The sequence below is a fragment of the Lolium rigidum genome, chromosome 6, assembly GCF_022539505.1.
Source record: "Lolium rigidum isolate FL_2022 chromosome 6, APGP_CSIRO_Lrig_0.1, whole genome shotgun sequence".
Taxonomy (NCBI): Eukaryota; Viridiplantae; Streptophyta; class Magnoliopsida; order Poales; family Poaceae; genus Lolium; species Lolium rigidum.
The window spans coordinates 58,433,544-58,456,988 of NC_061513.1; the positions used below are offsets into that span (position 1 = coordinate 58,433,544).

At 43.0% G+C, this 23,445-nt stretch overlaps 1 long non-coding RNA gene across 1 annotated transcript; it reads right to left on the reverse strand.

The window, feature by feature from the left end:
- Window positions 1–16,334: 16,334 nt before the first annotated feature.
- LOC124666733 lies at window positions 16,335–16,889 on the reverse strand. The gene is made up of 2 exons (XR_006991005.1): window positions 16,806–16,889; window positions 16,335–16,724 (listed from the first exon to the last, which is right to left on the reverse strand). It is a non-coding gene; the product is annotated as an uncharacterized LOC124666733 (long non-coding RNA).
- Between the last annotated feature and the right edge of the window lie 6,556 nt (window positions 16,890–23,445).

The following is a 23,445-nucleotide window of genomic DNA, read 5'->3' on the forward strand; positions in this document are numbered from 1 at the left end:
TCCGCGTCCTCTATACCTGAGCGACGTGCTTACCACGTGAGCTACATATGTTTAATGCAAGAAACGAAACACGTGTATTTTGTACCCTACCGTTCACATGGTAAAAATGAAAGACGTGAACTTTTCATACAAAACGAAACTAGTGACCGTGTCAACCAGTAAATACGCAAAATCTAACATTAACCAATATGTTTTCTAATTACTTTTTTTTTACGTTTCAAATGATAACTCCGATTTAAATTTTTTTCAACACATAAATCGATCTTGACGAAACCTTTAAAACTAGCACCCGTCTACAGATATTTAGAAATTTGTTTGGCGTAAAATTTAGGAATCATCTATGCATGTTGTTAACGGTAAATGTAAAAAATTATCAACCACAAAATTTAAATTTATTTAGAATATTTTGGAGATTATGTTTAGATCATATGTTATCAACCCTTTGCTCGTTATTTGCGTTAAAAATGAAATCTTACAAACCCAAAGAGTTAATTTCATTTAAAATATTTTAGCAACTTTTTTTTCTCACAAGTTATCAAAGCTCTGTCCGTTATTTACCAATGGTAAAAGCGAGAAGTTACAAACTCGAAAAGCTAATTTTATTTATAATATTTAGTGACTTTTTAGCTCACAAGTCATCAACCCTTTGACCGTTATTTATCAACGATAATTGTGAAAAATTAATGACCCCAACGGCTAAATTTTACTTAAAATATTTTTGTGCTTTTTTTAGCTCACAGCTCACAAGTTATAAACCCTCTACCCGTTATTTATCAAAGTTAAATATGAAAAGTAACAAACCCAAAAGCTAATTCCATTTAGAATATTTTTGCGATTTTTTTTAGCTCATAAGTTATCAATCACCGGCACACTATTTTATCAACAGTAAATGGGAAAATTTACCAACCTAGTAAAATTTCATATAGAGTAGTTTGATGTCATTTTTAGCTCACAAGTTATCAACCCTCCGCTCATTTTTTTATCTACGGTTAGTACAAAAAGTTACCAACCCCAAAATTAATTTCATTTAGATTATTTTAGCGACTCTAGCTCACGAGCTATCAACTCTCTGTCCGTTATTTATCAATGGTAATTGGTGAAAGTTATCAATCTTAAAAGTTAATTTCATTTGGAATATTGTGGTGACTATTTTAACTCACAATTTATCATCCCTCCGCCCGTTATTTATGAATGGAAAATGTGAAAAGTTACCGATCTCAAAAGATAATTTCATTTAGAATAATTTCATGTCTTTTTTTGGATCAGAAGTTATCAACACTCTATCCGTTATTTATCAACGGTAAATGTTAAAATTATGTAACCATCTCCAAAAGATAAATTTATTTATAATATTTTATGTAACATAAAAAATGCCGGATTATGTTGTAAAATTAATAGGGCTTGTTGATACAAGTAGTTCATGTAAGTCGAAAGTGGTAGTTCATTAATATCATCATTTGAGATAAAAAGTGTTAGTTCATTTAAGTTGAAAGTAATGTTTATTTGAGTTACAAGTGGTAGGTTCCTTAGACTAGTCACAATGCATATTATCATATAAAAGTATCATACGTATGATACTACTACATGTTACTATCTCCACAATGCATGGTATCATATACTAGTATCATACTCTCCATATATTAATTGTTTTGTAGAATCTCAATGCAAATATATGTACAAGATTTACTTGACATTAATTTTTCTAGTAGTATGTGCTATGATACAATATCTACCTATGATACTAGTACCCTCTCTCTCATCCTTAATTGCACTGCCACATCAGCATTTTGCATGCATGGAATGCATGATACTACCTATGATACTCCCATTGTGGGTAGTCTTAAGTTGCAAGTGATTTTTCTACCCGTTATTTCCCGAAAAAAAACTGACCCGAAAAAGAAAATTACAAAAAAGTTAAGTCTAAATAAGATGAATTTTAATACATAACAACAAAAATGAGAAGAGCCAAAAGAGAATTGAAAAGTTTGCATCGATGAAATTATTCTTAGTACTGCTAGAGATATAAAGTAGGAGGTGCGATAATAGAAAAATAGGGTCTGATAAAAAGGAGGCAAGCAAAAAAGGAATACATCCAATCGTGATGTACATAAATTAAAAGCATGCGAATAGCAGCTGATCAGAAATTAAATACGCGGCATCAACAAGTGTAATTAAATGCATGTAATTAGGGCGAGAAAAAATGGTGTTGACTTGCTCCGGCGTGTGTAGGGGCTCTCAAATTAAATACGTGTAATTAGCAAAGGGAATTAAATGCGGCAATTTACTGAAACGACAGAAGAAACATATCGCTTTTGCTAGTGCTCTAGCGCAAAGAACAGATCGCTGGCGCGGTCAAACGCTACCAAGTGAATCCACAAGTTTGAGGCCTCTGGTTGATAGGGTCCTCCTTCCCGCACGAAGTCCAAAGCCCACTAGAACCACATAGTGCTTGGCATACTTCCACGTTCCATTCATATCTCTCTCGCTCTCCACTAAAATTGTTTCTCTTGCGTAGGCTTGCAAAATGTGGTGACCCGGCATACCACTGCATGGTGTAGTATGCAAGTCTGATATAACACCAATGAAACACCGTTCCACTAGTATTATATCGCTCAGAGTGGTACAACAGAAACATATGCGGGTCCAAGGTATGTCTATAGAATTACAACATCGACTCTGTTACATAAGATCATCACAGCCTCCTACTCCACAATGAGGTAAAACTGCAAATAACTCCAGAAGAACGACTCGTAGACTAGTCTTATCACGAACTCTATTTGTAGAGTATTTAACTAGCTACAGAGGCTATGAATAGATTCTAGCTAAATAGGAGCTAAGTTTAGGAAGCTAGTTCCTTTCTATTGCTAATCTAGGTTTCTCCTTGTTGGATGTGGTATCTGCCTCCTCTGACAGGTTCCTGTCTTTTGAAGTAGTTGTTGACTCCTCGGTCTTCGAGTTGCACTGTAGATCCTTCTTTGATGCCTCCATATCTAAGCAGGGGATTTAAGAGTGGGATGAGTACGAGCGTACTCAACAAGTTCATTATAGGAAAGAGGTGTTTAATGCACTAGCTACGGCATTAGACCAGAAAGTCTAATACCAATGCAGGTTTTCATAATCATTTCTTCAAGAGGTTGCTTTTATTCAGAAGAGCTATGTCCGTCAGCCTTCACCGGTTTACTAGAACTTCATGGAGCTCCTTTCCGGCGGCGTTCGCAGTTCCATATCCCGGAACAGGGAGTGACAGGTCACGGTTCTTTACACTCTGCAGAGGTGTGTTGCTTTACCCATAAGAGATCTTAACCTTGGTGCCAACCGGGCAATTTCCCCGTCCACACTTCCTTTGGTGTGAGGCCCGGTATAAGGTCTAGCCAATCATGTTCCTCCGCTACCTCGAACACCCACCCTTTTGTAAGATTGTCCTCCCCTATATCCATGATGAGACCGTTCCGGGCATTCATATGCCTTCCCCTATCATCATGGATAGACCGTTCCGGACACCTTACAATCCCTCATAGACCGCAATACCGTGGGGACTTAGGACTCCCCAGCCTCACCATCTTGCTCCTTCGGGCGACAAGTGTACTACGGACTATGCCGTGGGGACTTAGGACTCCCCGGCCTCACCGGCTTGCCCCCTTGGATTACAAGTGTACTACGGTAAAGCGCATCCGTTGATGAACGAGAGGTGGAAACACTTTTGACTACTCCGTCCCACTCCGGATCTTATGGTTAACACGGGTATTACGGCACAAGAATCACTGGCGACATTTGTTGTTTAATCCTAGATGGATATAAATCCGTGCAATGGAACCTCCACCATATCAACACAATCCATGGTTCCATTGCCCACCACTTAGTCATATTCATAGTTATGAAAGTAGTGGTTTTGATTTTTGTGCAATAGTGATAACCATAATACTTTGCAAGTAATTTGATAGAAATACTCAAATGACATGAGCAAGTGATGAACTTGCCTTTCTTGACTGCAAGATTATGCAGACAAGGCCTTCGATACGCAATAACTCCAAATTCTGAAATAGCATCATCGTCCGGTAAGGACGATGTTTAAAAGATTTCCAAGGATGCAGTAATGCATAAGTATGAGATGCAATCGCTCTAAGCGTGGCCTAACCCCGATGATTTAGGATTAATGAGTGGTAATAATTGATTCAGGGTGTGTTGCACTTTTAGAGTGATTCACAAACAAGGTTTTTATTCAGGTGTGATTACTTGGTATCATGAACAGGGAGATAATAAAGCACAGTAATCAATTAAGCACACAAAGAATGATAATTGGCCTAATGTTAACATGTAAAGAACAGTTGTCATTTTTAGTACTATATGGCATGGTTAATGATTACTTGTTATATTCTTCAAAAGAATAACTTTTGAAGAACATGTTCTTTAATATTGAACAAGTATGACAATTGGGTTTCTGGTTGGTTATAATCTATTCTGGTTTCAAGTAGTTTCTGGAGTAAGTATAAGATGGATCACAACATAGTTGGATTCATCAGCAACTAGGGCTTGTTAGGTTGAGATAAGCTTAGGCATCCTAAGCAATTCATTATACATGGTTGTTGTCAAGGTTGGTTTATCTTGCTAGTGATAGCTGGTTAGGGTTTATAGGTCCTTATAAGCAGGGTTGGTGATGATTCCCTCTTTGCTTCAAAAGAATAACTTTTGAAGAACATACTTCTTAAATAATAAGAAGTATATCAATTAGGGTTGAAGTGATCTAGGTTTTACTGTTGGTTCTATTAAGTAAGGAGTAATTGGCTCCTAAATAGGATGGTTCAAAATTATGAAGTATTTGTAGGGTTCAGTGGATTATGGTGATGTAATGATAAATAATAAGCATGATTGCTATTTGGGTTCATCACAATGGTGTGATGCTAAATAGGGATAATTAATAATGATGGCTTTGGTAATAGAATCTAGGGTTTACACTTGGTTGACCCTAATTGATCATTTAGGTTTGATGAACACATGGGATGTGATTTAGTAGTGATAGGGTTCCCATATTTTATGTGGATTTGAACTAGTATTTAGTTGTTACATATGGATCTATGATAACTAATGAAGTGACATGATCACATGTTATTTGGGGTTTGGGTTTGGAAACCATTTAGGTTTCACATATAGAATAATGGAGCTGGGTTCTAAATGGTATTAGGGTTTTAGGATCCCACATGAAATGATGAAGTTATCACTTTGTTTCTAATGGAACTAGGGTTTCTTAATTACCCTATGATTCTTGGATTAGTAACTTCATTAATAAGGTTGAAGTTATTAATACTTTGAAATTAAAATAATATTGGATTTGTCCTTTTATTATTTTTAAAGAATTAATAATTAAGGTAATTATTAATTAGGGTTTAAATCTCTCTAATAATGATTAAATAAGATAGCAAATAAAGAAAACTAGTTTTCATGTTTTCTTTATTTGCTTATTGGTTTTATTTATTTTATCAATGTTTTTCTTAATTTCTGAATTTTAATTGTATTTAGAATTAGAATTAAAGGCTTAAATAGCAAGTATAAAGTAATTAAATTTTTATTAAAAATAAAAATTGCATATTATATTTTTATTGGATAGAGTTTTCTATTCTAAGAATTTTAATATCTTATTTTAATTTTTTTGAGTTAGTATGAATTTTATATGGATTTACAAAGTTGCAGCAATTATGGAATTAAATTTAAATGAAATTGGAAATGCTAGACACACTCGGGCTAACCTACACGCGAGAGCGGCCAGTGGGCCAGTGGTCCACGTGGACTGCCACGTGAGCGTGGACCAGGTCCAAATCGTGGACGTGGCCAGTGGAGCTCCTGGCCGACGGCCAGTCGTCGGCGGCGTCGGCACGGGAGGGCTCCCGCGGGGCTCTGCTCGTGTCTAGAGGAACTGGGGCGACGCGGTGAACCAGTAGGTGGCGGCGCCCCCACGGAAAAGTCGCCGGAGCTGCTCCGGCGAGCTACGTCTGCGGCGGGGCACGGCGGTGATGGATACGATGGAGCTACGGTGGCCAATTTGATGCAATAGAAAGCTTAGGAGGATCCCTAGCTTACCAGGAGCACGATGGTGTGCTCTGTTGGGGCAGAGGTGGCCGGACGGCGACGATTTCGTCCATGGCCGCGGCGGCGGTGGTCGGAAGAAATGGCAAAATTCGTCGGAACGGGAGCCTCCCAGCTTGCACGCGTCGACGAATAGAACGAGGGAAGGACGGCGGTGCTGGGAGCATCCACGGTGAGGCTCGGGGCTACCTCAATCGCCGGCGGCGAGCAGAGGTCTGAGGCTAGGGTTTCGGCAATTCGGACGATGGAGGCGAAAGGGAGTCGATTTGAGAGCTTCCACGCGTTTTATGCCGCCTCCCGCGTGTGCTGGCAGTCAACAGAGGCGGCGGCGACTGCGGGACGTGGAGCTCGCCGTCGTGCTGGCGACCTCGGGCGCGTCCAGGACGAAGACAAAGGCGAGGACGCCTCCTTCGTGTTTATCCTCGCGAAGAGGTACTGGGGCTGGGGTTGGGCTGGTTCTGGCGATGGACTGGGCCGGTGCGGGGCTGGCTCGTGGGCTGACTGCTGGGCTGCTACGTGGGCTGCTTCACTGCTTCCTGGCCAGGTAAGTCTCCTTTCTCTCCTTTTCTTTTTATTTCAGTTTTTCTTTTTCTGTTTTCTTTTATATAATTTTCTGGTTTGAATCTAATTTGATTTCATTTCATTTTTGCAGGTGTTTGACAATTTGACTTTCATGAGGTCTAATACCAGGGCCATTGTATTACAGTATTGTTTCTGAATAATCATTTCACATATGTGAGATTTGTTACAATTTTTAATTACATATGATTTTAGATACTCACTTTAGTTCCCTTTTTCCTATAGGATTAATTCTAACCTGCCTTATTTTTCATGGTAGAATTATGGGTGGATCCTTATTATGTGTTTAACCATATTGTTTGTACACTTGCATTGGAATATGGTTAACCTTTTTAATTAAGGTTCTTAATGATGATAATTCAATTAATCCCTCTCTTGGCTTTAAGAGTATTTTGTTAGGGTTGATAAGATGCTTCATTAATATTAAAAGTCTTGTAAGGTCTATTGTAACTCCCTTTTCAGGTTTAGTACTAACACCTTGAAATACCTAGAGTAGATATTACTCTCATCATGATTGGGTCTTGGTTATAATGATAAGTGATTGATCACCACCATAGGTCTAATCAAATGGTTTAGCACTAAGTTATTCTTTAATTCCATATCTAAGCATGAGCTTTAATTAGTGAACAATTCTAGGGTTCTCATCTTATTCACCTAGTGGCAATTGGTTTGAATCTCAATTAGAGCTTGGTTTTATCTTATACCCATTGATTTCTATTATATTCATAATCTATTGTTCCAGTAGCTAAAGTAGTTATATTTCTTTTTATAGTTAACTTTGGTCATATGATTGGATGATTTCTCAGCACATTAAGTATGGAATTTTACTCTAATGTTTTCTTATGTTTCTTAGGTGAAAAATAAGTGGAATGTAGAGGTGGTAGAGCTCCACTTATGATCACCATGTGGTCCACCAGTTAAGGTTGGGGTATAAGCCTGGTTTTGATGACTAGTGATCTCCCTATAATTTCATGTGGTGAATCATATCTACTTATCCTTTTAGGGTTTAACTTATCCTCATATACCTCAAGAACATGATCATGGATTAGGCATGATCAACTTGTTTTTAATATCTTTACCTCAAGTTCTTAGGGTTTATGATCATCACTCATTTTATAATGATCAAAGTTTGGCTTCCTAAGGATCTCTCATTAAATGGAATTCTCACTTCAATGATCAAGCATTGTCTTGTTCAATTAAGGTATAGCACTTCTATTTTACTTACTGGGATGGTCATGGTTGTCTCAATAGTTTTATATCCCAGGAAAATGCCTGAGATATTATGTTAGGGTTCTACTCAACAATGATGATATGATCATCTGGTCCTAAGAATAGTTCTCTTTCTCAAACCCAGGTGTTGCCTCATCTATTTTTAGTGTAACTCAATAGCTTGAGTTCTCTCATATATAAGAATGGATTATTCTAGGTTATGATGTACTCCTACTACTCTAGTTCAATTGTTGTCCTTTATTTTTAAATAGATAAAGTTATATTTTGTATGATTGGTCTCTCTCATTTTGGAAAGGACTTTAATACTAACTTAAGGTTAGGCTCCATAGGGATTGATGTGATCATCAATATCTATGTTTAACATAAATGGTTTCTCTCTCTAGGGATTGTCTTGAATAATATCCTAGGGTTCTTTCTAAAGATGATGATTTGAATACTTGGATGTATATCCAAGGTTTAGCTCAAGGTTTGTTATTGCTTCTCTAATAATTATAATAGAACTCTCACCTCTCTAGGTTTGATGTGTAATAACTTGGAATGGAGAAGAATATCTATTTCTGGAGTGGATCTTCATGTTATAACTCCAATGTTGAAGTGGAGTGAATACCCTGAGGTTTCATGGTAGGATTATGGTTTAGTTTTAAGACAGAGAGAAGATAGTCAAGAATGTTTTCTCCATTTTAGTGTTACTTGGTTTGTACTTGAATAGATGTTCTTATGTTATGGCAAGGATTACCATATTATGATATGTTATAAGATCAAGCAATTGATCATTGAGTAAAGTATTGTTGTGTTGATTATTAGTTCCATTTGATCTAACCCCTTAGATCAAATCATCTCTACCCAAAACAAGGTTGGAACAAAGTCACATTGAGGTTTGTAGCGCTTGACTTGATGAGCTACTTCAATTCCACCAAGGTCAAGTGAAACTTCAGTTACTGTGACTGTTTTACTTTAAAGCGCGAAAATTCCCCAGATTTTCTATGCATGAATGCAATGCACACATCTGTTTCCTCTATTTTGTAACCCCAATACCTGGGATATTACACAAAACCTTCTCCCCACCCCAACCTCCACACAGATTATAATGGTGGCCGTGCCACATTACCTTCCTAGGGTCTTTGTAGACATCCATTGCGCAAATATCGCTGGGAATATCGTTGCCCAGCGAGAGTGACACAATCTGCCACCAGCAACGAGCCATGGTCATCATATCCCCGTAGAGCCACAACAAGCATCATGGTCCCATCGGCCATAGACTAAGGGGGATAGGCACAACAACAAGCGACAACTATTGTTTGCTCCTCCTTGGCGTCTTCCTTGGCCAACATCATCAGGTTGTAGTACTTCTTTCCACCAGACAAGCTTCCGGTTTTCCGTATGAATGTCACATTAGGTTGCAGGAGCAAGTTTGAACATTTGATGCCTTCCATATCCCCAATTACTTTCTTCACAAGCACATGCTCACGGCACACTTTGTATCTAGATTGTTCATAGTGCATCAAGATTTGCGCTAGCTCTTTTTTCTCTCTAATTTTTTTTCTACCTCTCACACCATAAAATCTTTGAACTTCAAATTTTAAAGATCACTAAAATATAATAACCATGTGGTAAAAATAGTTCTGATTTTTCATAACATTTAAAGAATTTATTTTGAATTTTAATAATTTTAAATTTTAATTTGCATAAAAAATTCAGAACTAATTTTCCCACATTCTACATCACACACGGTTTATAGAACCATGCGCGAATGGGGCCATCTATCGCAGAAAAAGTTTGTTGATATAAATCATTTAGGAAATATGAGACATTCTCACACGCTTCACATTTTCTGTCAACAACACCCGGATTTTTAAGTCCAGATGCCTATTATGCCATACCTCGCAATCCTAGGAATATTGTTTTTCCGAGACATAATAGATTGATATCACAGAACATTATTCATTACAACTCATAATTGTGTTACAACAAGCGATCACATGATCCAGTCTTACAATAATAGTTGATCTATGGATCAATTACAAAACACATAGCGGAAGCGAAGTAGCGGTTGTGGTCCATCTGTTCCACAGACAACTGTTGACGTCAGGAGTGGTCCTAGTTGTCGTAGACATCCTGTTGTCCTTCATCCTGGTGCTCGGGGCTCATCTTCATAGTCCGGCCATTTGAATAGCCGGGGACACATCCATGAGTACTTTAAAGTACTCGCAAACTAATACTGGTGTAAGCACTAACAATTATATCAATGGGGTTCTAAGCTCTAGGTTCATCTGCATAAAGCCAGTTTTATTTCGTAAGCATTTAGTAAACAAGACTCTTCATTTGCCTAACTTAACTCAAGTGGAAACATTAGTGTCATTCCCACAACTCTGTTGTGATTCAAAGTCAAAGTCACCTTTCAAACTCAAGTCACAAGTCACCACTCATATTTTTTTTGGGAAAGTTCTGATGACGGAACAGTATGGCCTTTCCAACTGTCTATGACCGCGGACGCGGCTATTCGAATAGGTTTACACTCTGCAGAGGTCGTACACTTGTGCCACAACAATTGCAATAGTCCGGCAGGGGTAACTGGCCCTGATATATCACACTCAGTGCACGAGATACCAATCATAACCTTTCATTTACATACCCTAGTATAGGCACCTCTCCCCATGAGCTTGGCCTCCCGGTGAGAGCAAGCCGTCAACCCGAGAGCCGCACGGGGCTTGGGTAGGACATTCACCTCATTTCACATCATTTCACTTTTAATGGAGGCAGCCTCGGCATAACCCCTATGACGCTTGTTCAGAGGGAACCCATACTAAAATACATAAGTTTCCAGTTAAGCCTTACCCAGATTCAGGTATTGTGGGGGTACTTGTAAAATTGGAATGGTATCGCATCCGAACCCAACCATCAGTTTTTGGTACATTTCACCAAGTCATTCACAAGTCATATTCACCTTCAAAATCTTTCAATAGAATGACTCATCATTCCAAGGTTTTCAAAATCATTGGTTTTTACAAGTCCCCATCTAGAGTAGTCACTTTTAGTTTTAGCACTAGCAACTAGTCATGAGGGGTGCTAACTAGCTTATAGCTTTCTAGGCTAAGTGTGATGCTCTTGTACTACTCCATATCTAGACCAAGTGAATCATGAATCAAAAAAGTAAACTTTGATAATCAAAAACTTGTAAGGTAAAAACTTGGGATAGGATCATTGAGCATAAAGTAGAAGGTAATGGTGCCTTGCTCTTGTAGAGCTTTGCACTTGGGTAACTTGCAAGAATATTAGCTTGCCTTGATTGGGGTAGTGATCAAAGTTCTCTTCTTCTTCTTGGTAGAAATCCTCCTCCTCTTGATAGTCTCCGGTACTAGCGTCTATAAACGAATACGAGGATACAAACACCAATCAATACTTAAGTAGACTAGTTTAGCCTTAAGGGCTCACTCAAGATAATCTAGCATCATCACTTTGCATTGCAACCCAAAATCATGCTAGGGTTTTCTTACTTAGTGTTAGGAAGATAATTTCCTCTCATTGAAATGTGGATTAGGGTTTCTCTTTAGTTTGGAGAAATAATTTCCTCTCATTGAATCTTGTTAAGATTTAATCTCCTCAAATAACAATGTATGGTCATATGTTGACCAAGGTCAACACTTCACACTTATCATTTGAGAAACATGATTTAAATGAGGTTCTATACCTCATGCAATTTAAATCCTATTTGATTTAATATCCTCAAGTGAGCAAACATGAGACCATGCAACAAGGGTCATCACATTACTTCATACCACTTGGGAAGATGATTTAAATGAGGTGCTACACCTCATAGATTTGAAACCCTAATTTTGAAACAGTTTAAATGGGCTAGAATTTGACTACATAGCCAATACTTTGCTCTATCCCATGATCATATACAGTACCCATATCATATTTTTGCACAAACAATTAGAGTTTCTGAAATGTGAATTATGAGAGTTTGAATCACCTCAAAACTCATTATGGTTGATTTTATAAATTTGTTTGTATTCTGAAAACTCTCTAACTTGTTATTTTTACTATTCAAATTCTACCATAGATCTAGGGTTCAAACCAGTGGGGTTGGATGGAGCTTTTCATAAGCTTTCCAACAATATAAAGTTCACCAAATTTGGTTGACCAGATTTGAAGTTATTTAATTTTGAACCAAGCATCTGTAAGGAAATTGACTGAAACGATTTAAATCGAATTCAAATTTTTGGGCCTGCGCGGGAAAGAACTTGGGCCAGAGAGAGGGAGAAAGAGTTGGGCTGGCCCAGTAACGCTTCAGCGCGCCGCAGGCCGTCTGACAAGGTGGGGTCTACATGTCAGCGAGTCTTAACAACCGAATCGGTACCTTTTAACGTGGGCCGCTAGATTAGCTGACGATCCGACGGTCGAGCGTCGTCGTCGTCGTCGACGAGAAGCGCGCATGCGGCACAGCGGAGGGAGGGGGTCGGCGGCGATCGTGGGCTCCAGCGAGGCTGAGCGTCGGTGCAGGAGGAGGTTGTTGACGAAGGCGAGGCGAATGGCGGTCGTGGGAGGAGCTGAGGTGGCGCCAATCGACCGCGCGATCTTTCTACTGCCGCGGCGGCTCCGGTGAAATTCCGGCGGCTGAGGGCTCAATCGAGGAAGGGAAGTGGTTTTGGCGAGCTAGAAGAAGGAGGGGAGGCGACTGGTGTGCTGAAATCGTCCAGGGGTGTGTTCCTTTTATAGCTGGGCGGGGTGGCCGAGGGTGCGGGTGAGGTCGACCATGGCGTCGTCGATTCGGGCGGCGAAGGGGCAAGGTGAGGTAGGCGTCCTGTAGGCGACGTCGATGCGGTGCTAACGCGCGTCGTGGCGCAGCCAATGGAGGACGGAGCAGGTCGGGAGACGTCGTGTACTAGCGCGGTACCGGCGGACTTCGTCGACGATGACGGTGGCTACAGGGGTCCCGTGGTCCAATGGTGGTGTCTGGGAGGTAGGTGGTACCGTGGTGAGTGCGTAGGAGAGAGGAGAGGGCTGGGGGTGGTCGGAGTCAACGGGAGAAATCGGTGCCCTGTCGTGTCCAGTGACACGTCTCGGCGCGCTACGGGCGTCGTGGGCGTGTACGGGCGTGCGTCGTTGTGACCGGTGCCGGCGTCTCCTTCGTGGATGGTCGTGTCTAGCGAGGTCCGGCGGAGCAAGGGGAGGCTAGGTGACATGGTTTGGTTGGTGGAGGTGAGGGGAGAGAGGGTGAGCATGGTGAGTGGCATGGTGGCCTCGGCATGGTTGAAAGATGATGTAATTGTGTACCTCGGGGTGTCTCTTGTGTTTGTCATGAAGGAGGGAGTACTGGAGAGTACATTGGATGACCAGAGCTTGCTTGGTTTGGGCCAAGACCTGATGGGTTTTTGGGTGTAGGGAGTTGGTAGATATGATGCACACAAGGTGCTTGGTAAAATGGCCGCATGAAAGTAATTTTCGAATTTTGCAGTGAATTTTGGTGGGTTGTAATCATATAACATTTGAAGTCTAAAGGTGGTGGTGGTGCTCAAAATAGAGTTGATTTGCAAAATGCCAAATTGGGTATAATCTTGTTTTTGTTTCATGGTTGCTACTTGTCACCTTTATATTGGTCAATGTAGGCAGAGTCAACTCTGATGGTCCACACCAAAAATGTTCATCTTGGTATGATCTTGGATGAGGTGGAAAGAAGTGAGAGATTTTAGTTTAAGAATCTTCTAATCCAGGGGCTCAAAGTGGGCATGATGATATAAAAGCTCAATTTGACCATTATCATATGTAGTTGAATTTTGATCTTTCCTTTGCTTTGATTTGTTTTTCTTTGCTGCAAAAGTGTTTGTTATTTATATATTGGTGTTTCACAAGCATTGGCACAAGTCATGGTGGCCTTGGTTAAGGATTTGCAAAAATGGCCATAGCCTCATATGAGGTGATATTCCACTTTTCCTTATTCTTCTATTTTGTTCCTCTTGCTTTACTTAGGCATGGTCTAGGGTCTATTTAGGGTTAGATGGGGTTTAGTGTTGGTTTCAAACCATTTGGGCAAAGTAGAGGTGCATAGGTCAAGATTTGGTAATATGGCTATGTGCCACATATGCCTCCGTGCATATGTTTATTTTATTTTTGTTTCTCACTTGATTTGGTTCGTAAGTACTAGGTTAGGTTTGTTGATGTTTTCAAAACATCTAATCAAGGTAGAAAAGCCTAAGTAAAAGTTTTACCAAAAATAGCCATAGGCACATAGGCCATTTTCTTATTTAATTTCTTTTTATTTTGTTTTAAATTGGATGGTGAAAAGGATAGGGTTTAGGGTTTAGTGGGGTCTAACAAGGGTTCACAACCATTTAGAAAGGTAAGAAGGGTATTGGTCAAGATTTGCATACTAGGGCTATATGCCCACATATGTCTTTTTATTTTATTTTAGTTTCTTCATATTTGATCCTATTTGGTTTTGAGAAGGTTAGGGTTTAGGGTTTTGGAAATATGTTCAATGCAATAAACAAACAATCATGGCAATAACACAAGTATTAGGTAGGAGCACTATGCATAGCACCATATGTAATAAAAGTTTTTGTAGGTTCTCATTTTTGGAAAAAGGAAATTCATTTTCTTCTTTGTTTGAAAATTTGGGATGTTACATTTTCTCTCGTGTGTGTTTCTGACAATTGGAGACAGTGAGTTTAAAGCTAATGCTGCGCTTTTCCAGAATCATTGCAAATGATTTTACCAATTCTATTAGTAGTACCTACATACCAGTAACTCATGCAACATTTTATCAAAACACATTACCAAAATTTCTGTATTTTTGATTGTAAATTTGATACAACCCTTGTATACATGCATTACGATATACATTTGATTGCTAGCTATACCAATGAGACACTGTTGGTTACGTCTGTGCCTCGTAGACAGGTTCCTATGGAAAGATCTGCCACCGTCTTCCCAAGACTGGTTTATAGTCTTTGTTGAATCTTGTCAGCGGTTTCGTGCACGTTTACTAGAGAGGAACTTGGAGGTGGTTCCCTAACCACATGCGACTTATCATGCCGTGCTATATGAACGAGAGACACTTGGTACCTCACAACAACCATATTGTAGAGCTTGACACCCTAAGCACAATGTTGCAAAACTAAACAAAACATTTATCATCTCAGAATAATAACAAATAGAAGATAGAAATGCATGTGAGGACCTAAGAAATTAATGGACTTACTCTTATGTCAAAAGTGTGAGGAGGCTGCATCAAGTGCCAAGTAGAGTGGAAGTCACGAGCAGTACCTTCTAAGAAAATTCTAGCAGACGCACTACCTCTAACACCCTCCTTTTGGTTACGTCTTTATCTATTTATTCTTAATAGATGCTAAGACCATGACATAAGATCGGTAATCAACTCTTTTTTATGCAGTGTTCCTAAAATTGCATCCATATTATAAAATACTACCTAGAGTTGAACATGCGAAACATGTATCAAAAATGGCAATGTAAACAGATTTGTACATCCAGACTAGCTAGGCATATGAAATGTTGGCTAGAGATAATACATAAATGTAAAGAAATTTGTACATCTAATTAACACATTTCTACATGTAGATATTAATACATGATAACATATCATGTCAATATAAAACAATAATATGGATCTAAGTAACACACCGCAATAAACAAATAATGGATCTAACCGCATAAATAAAACATGGATCTAACTCACTAAATAATCCAATATTGCCACCAAAAACACCGACGCTAAGATTAGTCCCGAACTACAAAATAGAAGGTAAACATGCAAAAACTAATAACATAAACCTGCGGGAGGGCGAGGGCACAGTCTCGCCCTGCCGAGGCCACGGTGGAGGTCAAGGACGAGCCGGTTTAACCAGACGTGTCAGCGGAAGGTCTTGGCTACGAACTCCACGGCCAACGTGTCGCACCGGAGTTCATCAGCGTTCTAGCAAGGCAGATCTCTGGCGAAAAGCTGCTTCCGCCTCACCGACAAGTTGTAGTCTAAAGAGGAGGGCGGTTTTGGAGTGGAGTGAGACCGGATAAGGTTGCTGGTTCTTATTTATATAAGAAAGTTGCAAGTGTTAGGTCAGTTGGGCTGATGGGCCTATATTTTGCACACCATCTTTCCAACCGTGTGCATTGTTGGAGTTATGCACGTGATGTCAATAATATTAGTCGTCTAGCATCACAAGTATCACACACGGCTCACTGAAGCGTGTGCGATATAGAGACAACCACATACGGTGATAGATAATAAATCATGTGTTCAAGCATAAAATGGAGAAAACGTAATTATAATGTTAACTAGGAAGCAGTGGCGCAGCGGCACATCGCGCCCGTGAAGCATGCAAGGTATGTGGTGCATTAATTATGGATAGGTAGGGCCGCAAAGAATATTCATATAAAAGAGCAAGGAGCATCCAACAGTGTTTATAATAATTCCATTACATGGTTCATCGTGCCCAAAGCAGAACATACTCTTGATAGCCAAAACATGAAGGATTCAGTAAAGTAAGATGGTAATATGTATAGCTTTTCCACTTTCTAAGGCATCAATAGTCACTTCTATCGTTGGAGGAGAGAATGATGGCTTAGTCTAGCAGGTGTGATGGTAAAACTAAGAGAGGGATCTGCAATTATACATGCCACTTAATAATACTTTATTTGAGGTACTCAATATTACAGTAGCGAGTAGCCCAATGGTCTGTTTACTCTGTTGTAGAGCTGCTGGAAGGGTGGCTCATATCCTACATTTGTGTTGCGGCTGGGCCATTGCAGAGAAAATGACTTCTTCAATACAGGTTCTCGGCTAGTTCTTGCAGTCCCATGGCCTTTATTAACTTTCATACCTGCTACAAAGGAAAGTGTTACCACAATATTACGTGTTTAGTCATGGTTTATGCAATTTAACTCTAGCTTTGCATTTTTACCTGGATAAGGGCGATGGCTTATTAATCTGGGAGCAATTCTTTGGTCTATTTCTTCTCTTCCCGCAGCCTGCATTGCAAACAACGAATATACGGACTCAGACACTGGTGCAATCATACATAATTTGTAAATGTATGCCTTCTTTTCACCGATCCAGTTGATCACGCCATGTATTTTACCTTATTTTGCTGTCGGTTGCCGGGTTTGTTTCCATGTATACGAAAAATATGAGGTGGGGGATGGTCTATTGACGCTGGATTAGCTATAAGCAGTATGAGAAGTGTCAGTGTGGGAGTGTACCTCAGCCTAGGTCTGGGTTGATTGGTTCAAGGACGTCTTGAGTGGGCATGTGGCTTCTTGCAGGATCATCAGGTAGATCAGTGGTCACAGATCGCTTAAGTAATTATCTACCTCTGTCCTCAGCATCACATAAAAACGATATGGAGTATGCAACTAAGGGTCGATCACTAAATTAAATACTAAAGATGGAGGGGAAATGGTAGGTTGTGCATACACTCAATTTTTACTGTCCCTGAACAACCAAAAATATGATTAACATTATCTATAGATAAAATCAGTGTATTAGAAAAATACCAAAACAACCATATATATAGAAGGTTGGCTAGCTGGTATAAGCCGCTTTGTCCCTATACTTCACTTGCCAGCTGTGAATATTTGACATGACCCTGATTGCAGGAATTAATCAACATACCTGCCATATCTCTATTACTCGGTGTGTATCATTCCTGGAATAGTCAAGAAAGCAGACACTCCGCAGATGCGCAATTGAGTTATATCATCCGTGGGAAAGGGACCTCACAGTACATAGATGGTTCAGTTGTAGGCAGAGTAAAATAAAAAAGAGAAGAACACCATTTACATGCATAGATGAGAGAGAAGGAGATTTAAGTTGCCGATGCTCTTGCGGTTCAAAGTTAGATAAAAATGGCAATTCAGTTTTAAGTCGTAAAGGAAACATAATGTAGATGCGCACCAAGTTTATTTTGAAGTACTTCAATATATAGATTGCCTGTACGCCAACAGCGCACTGGCATGCTCACCCCATGCAACGATGGTTGCTTTCTTGCATAAAGCACTGTACTTGATAAATATGTAACCATGACATGTTTTGGAAACCACTAATTGCCAGAACAATGTACCTCCGATACGTGATGTAAATGTGAAATCTTTCCTATTCAGCTTCCCAGAAAGAGGTGCAACATTGACTACATAAACCAAACCAGGCATGTACAATTCATATCATGTTAGTGGAAAAATCATTGTATGCATGTGAGGTTATCATACCTAAACCAATGATTTATTTCGTGATCTGAAAACATAATGTTTTGCTTCATTCCAATTGCTCACTATGTGAATATTCTTTCAGTCCTGAAGGAGTGGTCGACTTATCTATATGTTTTTTACGCCTCATAGAGGGTAAAACGCTCTATTGTCTGCCTGAATTGATCCACCCGGTAACCAGGGACTGACTCTTCCATTGTGGCACTAAGCAGGCATCAACATATGCAAAATCATCTGACCTAAACAAAATGGATAATGCAATCTGGCGAAAGAAATAAAAAGAAGTCGGCCACAGTTCTATGAACAACCATACATCATTAGTCGTTCTAAAAAAATAGAAAACAGTAAGCATGCAACAATATTGTTGGCCCATGTGAACTTTTGTAGTATGTACTGTCTCCGCTGTGTAGTCATATCGAACCTGTGATCCGCGAAAGAAGCAAAAAAAGCTGGCCACTCTAGTATGGCAACTATACGCTACAACTGAAACATTAACCTAGTGTGCAAAGCCTGAATTTAGTAAAATCAAATTTTGATTAAATAGCTGGGACTATGAACTATGAAGCATTGAAATGTCCAGTGGCAACCAATAGTCTATCCACTGTGCTATTTTGTAAATATTAATTGTTGGGAATATCAGTCGACCATTGCATAAATCATAAAAGACCCTAAGTAAACCATGGAGATGTATACTGCTGCAACTGGTGAAATTTAGTACTAACCTAGCTAGCGGTCAATGAAAACAAAGTCAACTTCAAAGAGAGCCCTTGAATCGGATCTCCAAATTCTCATGTTCAGCCAGCGGTAGAATCACTTGCCATTCATAAGAGCTGAAGGACACGTTCTTCAGCAGTGTCCTTCCATTGGTCAGATCGGATCCTGCATGGAGTACTGCAACATCATGAGCCCACGTTAGCAGATCTGCTTCATCTATTCTTGAGGCACATAGGAAAGAACCAAGAAATGAAGAGCAGACGAAAGCTAACCAAATCTCCGTAGTCACAGTCCACCTGCAGTCATTTCGCAGTGCTCTTGCTGCGGGCTTCCTCCTGCGGGGCAATCCACGATAACCCCCTCCTCTAGTTGGCGCGCGTTCTATCATAACCCCCTTGTGTCACTGACATGTGGGTCGGGGTTTATGATAGAAGGCGCGCCAACTGAGGGTTCGCCTAGCCGATGGAGCAGGCCGCACAGGCGTTGGAGAGAGAGAGAGAGATGGATGCCGCTGCTGCCAGACCCCACGGAGAAGGGGAACGGCGGCCAGACGCCGCTACTGCTGCTTGTCATGGAGTCGGGAAAGCCACCTTGCAAGAGGAGAGAGGAAGTGATGCAGGATTCAAAAGGAAGAGAAAGGATACGCAAATCCTAGGAACCAGAGAAGAAAGCATCATCAAATCCAACTGGGTCACTCAATAGGGGAGGAAGCGCTCCAAATTTCAGCGAGGAAGGGGCCGAATAAGATTGGGGATTTCTCACAAGCTGTATGTGCTAGCTAGACAACTTGTACAGTCTTCTTCTCCCTCCGACATGCTCCCCGCCGCCTTCCTCGTCTCCAGACCCAGCCTCTCTCCAGTCTCCTTTTCCTGCGCGGCCAAATAAATAAGTAAGTACAGAACAGTAGCAAATCCAAACATTCCATCCCCTTGGCCAGCGAAAGGGGCCAATCGAGCACAACCGCCTCACGAGATCTCCCTTATAACTCGGTTGTTTGCATGAGAAAAAAATGCGGAACAACGAGCGAAGAGGAGGCGGAGGGGATCTTCTGATTGGATTGCGGCCATGAGCCGGACAGCACGAGGTAGGAACGGCCCGGCTGAGGCATCAGGGCATGTCCAGCGGCGCGACGCAAACGGTCGATGAGCGACCGTTTTCGTCCGCCGTTACCGGAAATGCGTCCCGTTTTCGTCCGCCGTTATCGGAAATGCGTCTGGAGCCTGCTCCAGCGGGGCGACGCAAAGTGATCGGACCTTCCGCGGAGACGCAAACCTGGCCCAAATATGCGCCAGGTTTGCGTCTCCGCGGACGCTCGGCGGTCGTACCGAGTGTCCGCCGAAAAAGACGTAGGACCCGCGCTGGAGGGCGATATTATTCCCGCCACTGACCATTTCCCCGCGAAATTGGAAACTAGACCGGCGCGAGCAGTCCAGAAGCGATGGACGTCCTCGCCGCCGCAGCTACCGCCATGGATGCGGAGCAAACACTCGCACCCGCCGCCGCCCCACACTCCCCCGTAGCCATGGCCATAGCCAGAATGGAGACTACAGCTCCGGCGGAAGCAAAGCGGGCCGCCACCAGCGGCGGCCGGGAGGCAAAGCCGAAGGCGGCAAAGAAGGTGCTCTCCGCGGAGGAGAAAATCGTGGAGGCCGCGAGCGTCGCGGGCGGCGCAAGAACCGGAAGATCAAGACTGTCGCGGCCGCCAACCAGCAGGCCTGGCAAATGCAGATCAAAGCCGGCGTCGCGCAAGTAGCCCTCCATCCGACCTTAGCGGAGGGCTACATGATCGTCAAGAGAGAGGGGATCGCTGGCGTCGCTCCTCCGGCCTCTTCGGTCAGCTCGGTAAGTTCCCAGCTGCACCCTGGAACTCCCGCTCCCTTGCAGGGCCACGCGGCGTCGCGGTTCGCCTCCGGCCTGCCGCCGGTGAAGTTGACCTGGGCGGCGGTTCCCGATCTCAACCGGACGCCTAGAAGCGGTGACTCCTGCCCGGGCGCGACACAGAAGACGCGCCAGGTGCCGGAGGAGAGCATGTCGCAGCCCCGCATCCTGTTCGACGAAATGGCGCCGCCTGCCCCGACGATGGACGACCCGGTACGTGAGCTCTGTCAATGTGTGCGACTGCCGTGTATCATGCGTCTGATGTCCGTTCGTTCGTAGGACTATTGGAAGGATCGCCATGATTCAGACATCCAGGAAATTATCTACGGCGGCGGCTTCGTTAGCGATGATCGGGCCGGGACAGGCGCGCATGATGACTGGCCACCAACGCAAGATGCGGAGGACATCGACACCGCACGACTGTTCGCCACCCAGCAGACGCAGCCAACACCCGTGTGCGTGGACGACTTCGACGACGCGCCAACACAGCCTATCCCCACGGACATTGCCACCAAGAAGAAGGGGGAGAGCCGCAGGACACAAGGCTTCGTCGACGACGAGGACAAGTGTTTGTGTGAAGCGTGGCTGGCAACGACCCAAGATTGAATTAATGGTGCCCAGCAAAAGGGCAAGGTCTATTGGGCCAAGGTCTTGCAGCAGTACAACGAGACCAGGATGCACCCGCCCTACCATATCACAGGCCCTCGGACGGAAGAGTCCCTCCGGAAGAGATGGAACTACATCAAACAAGAGACAAGCAAGTTCTGCTCGGTGGTCGAACATGCTATTAACAACCCCATAAGCGGCACTGGTGTCATGACAGTGGTAAAGACGATAGAACCATCATCATTCTAGACAATTTGCGTCATTGCGTCAATTTGCGTCATTGTACATCATTGGCGGCTATGATTGCAGGTATCCCGCGCCTTGGAGAAGTTCAGGGCGATGCACAAGAAGGGCTTCCATATGGTCCATTGTTGGGAGGTGCTCAAAGACAACAACAAGTGGATGATAAGCTTTGTGGCCTACCAAGAAGCTGTGAAGAATGGGACAGCGGTCACCCTCGACGGCGAAGACGACGATCAAGGCCGTCCTGTCCTTCCACCTCGTCCACGAGGCCATAAGGCTACCAAGGCCGATCTTGTCCGGGAGGCGCAGGCCATTGCGTTCACGCAGAGCATGGAGAAGATAATGGCTGACAACCGTGCCGCCATGGCTGCTAGGGACGACAAGAGGAGTTGGGGGGATGACCCCCGGTATGCCTAAGGCATACCAAAACCGGATGGTTTACGCCATCAAGATACCGGTTTAATGTTTATACCGGAGCACGAAGTTAAGGATTTGGCTAAGTGAAGCTAAGCCGGTATCCCCAGAAGGGGTATACCGGAACCGGATAGAGAAGACACCGGGCTACCGGTAAGAAGTGCACTGTAGCACGTCGGCAGGACTGGTCAAAGATTCTCTCCAGAGCTAGAGGACAGAGATGAGCTAAGCAAAGTAGCTTTAAACGAAGGCCTGGCGATAAAGAAGAGGATGGCGCTGAAAGAAGCCGGAGGACGTCAGCCTCCCTGATTAAAGAAGACCCGGTGTCATCTATGATTAAAGTAACTTTGTAAAGTAGTTTGTCTAGTCAAAGATGCCATTAGGGTTTCTTCCCCTGTAAGCCACCCTCTCCCCTATATAAGGAGAGGGGGCACACCCCGTACGCGGGTATGTGAGTCCTTGTATCCAAAAACCTGTAGCTTGTTGAGATCGATAAAGAAGAAGATCTAGAGCGAGTTCTTCCTTATGTCTTTCTTCTTCTACCTCTAGCCTTGGCTAAGTTCTTGAGGAAAGCATCCGGAAGTTCGTCCCATCTAATCACAAACCCTCCCCCGAATCCTCTAGCGTTCATTCGGCCCCAACTTAAGCCATCCTATGGCATCTGTCTGTTCACCACGACGATAGTTGGCGCCCACCGTGGGGCATGAAGTGGCGCTTGCTGGAGTTCATATTCGGGCGGGCATCCTCGAGGTCGCCGGCGAGCGGACGGTGTCTGCGCTCGTCCAGCGCCTCTACTCCATGGACTTCATCAACGACAACGCGGGCTGCTTCGCCAACGGCGGCATCTTCCCCAAGAACGGCCGCATCATCGAGTTCGGCAGCCACCGCGTCTACTTCGGCACCGTCCCTGTGCGCCAGCGCCTCTCGCCGGTGCTGGTGGCACTGGACCCGCCAAGGTGGCTCTGTGCTGGCCGCGCCGCCGGTAGCGTCGAGGTGATGATGGCCGGCGCGGTCGGCGCAGGTAAGGAGGCTGTGGATGAAGGTGCAGGCCGTGCGGCTTCGACCCGTGCGGCCAAGCCACCGCTGGAGCGCGACGCTGGCGCTGCGGGAGCATCTTCCGCGCCACCGGAAACACCACTCCAAGCGGTGATGAACGTGCTGGCAACACCCATTGCGCAGAACATCGACCCGGCAGCGGCTCAGGCGGAGCTAGAGGCACAACGCCAGAAGCTGCTCGCGAACGGCGCCGACATCGTCCGGGCGCAGCGCGAGCTGAACCTAACCCTACGTGAGTACAACGCTGCCCATGGCTTTGCTTCTGTTAGCGCTCATGCTGCTAGGATACTGGAGAACCGGCTTAAAGCTCGCAATCTAGATCAGGATTTGCGTAAGGAAGTTCTTGCCGGCAAAAGTACCTCTCCATCTGTGAGCATCGTAGAGAAACCTAAGTACGAGTAGCCCGGATAAAACTATAAAAGCTGCTAA